At 35.5% G+C, this 4,191-nt stretch overlaps 1 long non-coding RNA gene across 1 annotated transcript; it reads right to left on the bottom strand.

The window, feature by feature from the left end:
• Window positions 1–2,871: 2,871 nt before the first annotated feature.
• Window positions 2,872–3,660, bottom strand: LOC139986131 (uncharacterized). Its single transcript, XR_011799582.1, has 3 exons — window positions 3,627–3,660; window positions 3,118–3,267; window positions 2,872–2,982 (listed from the first exon to the last, which is right to left on the bottom strand). It is a non-coding gene; the product is annotated as an uncharacterized lncRNA (long non-coding RNA).
• Window positions 3,661–4,191: the final 531 nt, after the last annotated feature.

Genomic DNA, 4,191 nt, shown 5'->3' with positions numbered 1-4,191 from the left:
CTAACACAATTGTTAAAGGAGGACATTCCCTTCAAGTAGCAGGAAACTCAAGAAAATGCATTCAACTCTCTAAAAACAACTCTCACGACAGAACCCATTCTACAATATCCGGCCGGATTTTTTCAAACATTTTAACCTCACGACAGACGCATCAGGATACGCAATAGGCGGAGTATTGAGTCAAGGACCGATTGGAAAAGATTTGCCAATCGCGTATGCCTCTAGACTACTAAACCCCGCAGAACAAAACTACTCTACCATAGAAAAGAAATGTCTGGCAATCGTTTACTGTACGATGCATTTCAGATCATACCTGTATGGTAGAAAGTTTACGATAATAACTGATCACAAACCGTTAGTATGGATGAATTCCATTAAGAATCCCACGTCAAGAATTTGGAAGTGGAAATTGAAATTGTCGGACTTTGAATTTGATATCCAATATAAAGAAGGTAGAGCGAACGCGAACGCAGATGCATTATCCCGAAATCCGCCAGAGATGTGTTTGCCAATCAGGAAACGAGACGAAGATTCACCAGATCGATATCCACATCTAAAAAGATTTCAACTGGATACCTCGACCGAGGACTCTCCGATATTCGAGGCTAAGCCACGCGTATTGTCGCATTACGATAAACAGGGAAAACCTTCTACTCCAAAGCATCTCACCATAGAGGAAACACGCGTAAAATATTTCGACCAATCACTAGCCGAAATTGAGGTAAACGCAGACGAGGAAATAGCCGATCAAGAAATAGAAGACATCGAGATAACAAATGAGGAAGAACATTCTATGGCTGATTCTGAACTAACGCAACAACGAGGAGAGAGAACCGAACCTACAATATTCGCAGAATTGAAGATCTCAGAGACAAGAGATTCGATAGTGAAAATGAATGATCACAAGGTGATTTTCGTCGACATAAAAGGAAATCCGGTGGACAGAGGAGCCTTCGAAATAAAGGAAGCAGGGAAACTACCGCATTATGAAGACCTGATGCTGGAAAGAGCAAGATTATATCAGGACTCGGGAAAGCAGATAATATCTCTACCCATCAAGGAAAACCAAAACATTCCAATAACACCGCAGAATTTATTAAATTCATTGAAATCCTTATTGGACGTAATAAAACGAAAAACAATTAACGTCCTTTAGCATCAACAAAGGAAATTTGGAAGAGATACCCTGGCGACATACAATCAGGAAATTGAAGGAAATATTTATGGAAAAAACCATAACCATCACCGTCTGCACTGGGGAAGTAGTTACACCACCAGTTGAAATACGAAATAACATAATAAGAAAAAAACACGAATCATCTGTAGCGGGACACAAAGGAGTAACGAAGACGTATCAAAGAATACGACAATATTATTATTGAGAAAATATGAAGAAGAAGATCCAGGAATACGTAAGAACATGTAAAGAATGCCAATTGAAAAAGTTAACTAGAATAAAAACAAAGCAACCAATGGTACTCACTGATACACCGGGCAGGGCTTTCGACAAAATTAGTATGGATATCGTCGGTCCATTACCAAAGACAGCAAAAGGAAACGAATACATATTAACAATTCAAGACCTATTGACTAAATACTCAATCGGGATTCCGATGGAAGGGATTTCTTCAGCGGAAATAGCGGACGTCTTCATAAAACGATTTATTTGACGATTTGGGTCACCAAGAGCCATTCTTACCGACCAGGGAGCGAATTTTACATCTTCACTGATGAAGAAGGTAGCAAAGAGATTTCACATCAAACAATACATCACGTCAGCATATCACCCACAAAGCAATGGTTCGATCGAAAGATCTCACCACGTGTTGATTGAATATCAAGTTATATATTGAAAATTCCAGAAATTGGGATGAATGGGTGGAATTAGCCATGTTTTCCTATAACACCTCTGTACACGAAGGAACGAAATTCTCTCCGCACGAATTAGTCTTTGGACACTTGGCCAGAGAACCCACTGGCGAAATACTAATAGAAGAAAACATGGAACCAACTTATGCGAAATATCTCAGAGACCTGTTCGATAAAATCAACACCGTGCAGCAAACAGCAAGAGAAAATTTGATGAAATCCAAGTTAAAGTCAAAAGAATATTACGACAGACGAATTAACCCACAAAATTTCAAAATAGGAGATCTAGTATACCTACTAAAGGAACCTAGCAAAGGAAAGTTTCTCGATCAATACACAAGACCGCATAAAGTGTTAGAAATTTTGCAGAAGCAAAACGTCAAGATTGAAGTGATAGGAGGTCCACGAATAGTACACCTGAACAAGTTAAAACTAGCACACAACCGAAATAGACAATAGTCAAAACGATTTCAAGAGGTAACGTAGCACAGTAGTATATAGTATATCGCTGCTTGTCGAACAATGAATATAGCGGAAACCTAAAAGAAAAAAAAAGAATCATTATGTATTCTAACTACTATTTAAATATAAAATACTTTAAATCAATAAAATAAGATATTGGAAGAGGTTTAAGAGCGAAAATTACCTTGTAAATCGACGAGGTTCGTACACAATTAATAATTGTAAAAATTAATGTATATGCAGAAATTCCACAGGAACATACGACGGCCAGCTGAAACAAAAGGATGGGTTAACCTCAATTGTCAACAACATTAAAATCAAACTAAAGGAAGCTACGATAATGATCAATGATTGATGTTCAACAACAGACTTATAGTTGGCCAATGGAAAAATTGAGACCATCTTACTTACAGGTATGAGAATACCAAAATTAATAAATATTAAGATTGACAATTATAACCTGAAAAAGAGAGGAATGTTAATAAAACGCCTTGGAATAGAAATTGATAATAGCAGGAAAGTCATTACTCATATCGAAGGGGTATACACAAGAGTCGATGCAGCTACAAGAAACTTACCGCTAAATTTAAATGAACACGTACGGACTACGGAAGCAGATACTACTGGAATGGTTAAGAAGGCAACAGGAAACTGGAAAACCAAGGAAGAATTAGTGAAATTATAACAAAATAACTCAACGTTGATGCAGCGGTCTTCGCAAAGAAGAAAAAGGACAGATTATTCTACTATATGGATACTTACAAGTATAGCATTTTTATTACTTACAGATCTAGGATAAAATAAGGTAGTCATAATAAGTGGTGTCCCTGCCAGGATTGTCAATAATGACAATGACAGTTGACGATATAACGAAGAAACAGATGATGCCTACGTGTGCGACACAGCATATGGACTCTAAGAATAAAGTCGGAGAAGCTGTAAGCAATAATAATACAGTGAACGTTTTAACTAACAAGATATGGACTATCTTCAAACTGTGTTGTATCATTATGAAGTAATAACCAACTAGTAAGGAAGTAAAATAGCAAAGGAATGAAAGAAGAGGTTATAAATCAATCAAGATAAGTTAACCGAATACCAACAACATGAACGACTGGAATAAGAAGATAAGATACTACCTTAACTTATATAATATTATTATACCAAATTTAATATACATAAATTAGTATTATAATACATAATGATAGTCGTTGATACGAAACACTATAAACATATAGAATTAAATAAATTAAATGGCATTTCTATACTTACAGAAGTAGGATAAATGAACGTACCCATAATAGATGCTGAGAATGTAATGAAGAACCAAATGATGCCAAACAAGCACCATGTAAATGTTCCAAGCAAGCGACGCAACATTGGAAAATAGAACTGGAGAAACTATAAACAATAATAATTCAATAAGCAAGGTTTAACTAGTAATATATGGATTAGCTCCAAAAACTATACCATACAAATACGAAATAACAGCAAATCACAAGTAAGAAGCAACGACAAATTAATAAGAAGGAAATAGAAAAGCACAATAAATACAGAGATAGGTTAGGAATCAATCAAAATAGGTTAACTGAGTACCAAAGACCAATATGATTTAAGTAAGAAATTATTATATTGTATTACAGTATTACTACATTAAATCAGGTATAAGGAAATAAGGTTATATACATAATAGCGACCGATGATATAACACAATATGCACATGTTAAATTAAACCAATTAAACAAAGCTACACGAATATAAATCACTCATAACCAAGCAGTTAAACAGTGCTATTAACAATTTATAGATTTCAACAACAATACAATCCACACGCTAATACGTAACACACAGCATATATAT

The sequence above is a fragment of the Bombus fervidus genome, chromosome 4 (genome assembly GCF_041682495.2).
Source record: "Bombus fervidus isolate BK054 chromosome 4, iyBomFerv1, whole genome shotgun sequence".
Lineage (NCBI taxonomy): Eukaryota > Metazoa > Arthropoda > Insecta > Hymenoptera > Apidae > Bombus > Bombus fervidus.
Note: the sequence above shows the minus strand (reverse complement) of the source record. Positions and strands in the feature narration are given on the sequence as shown.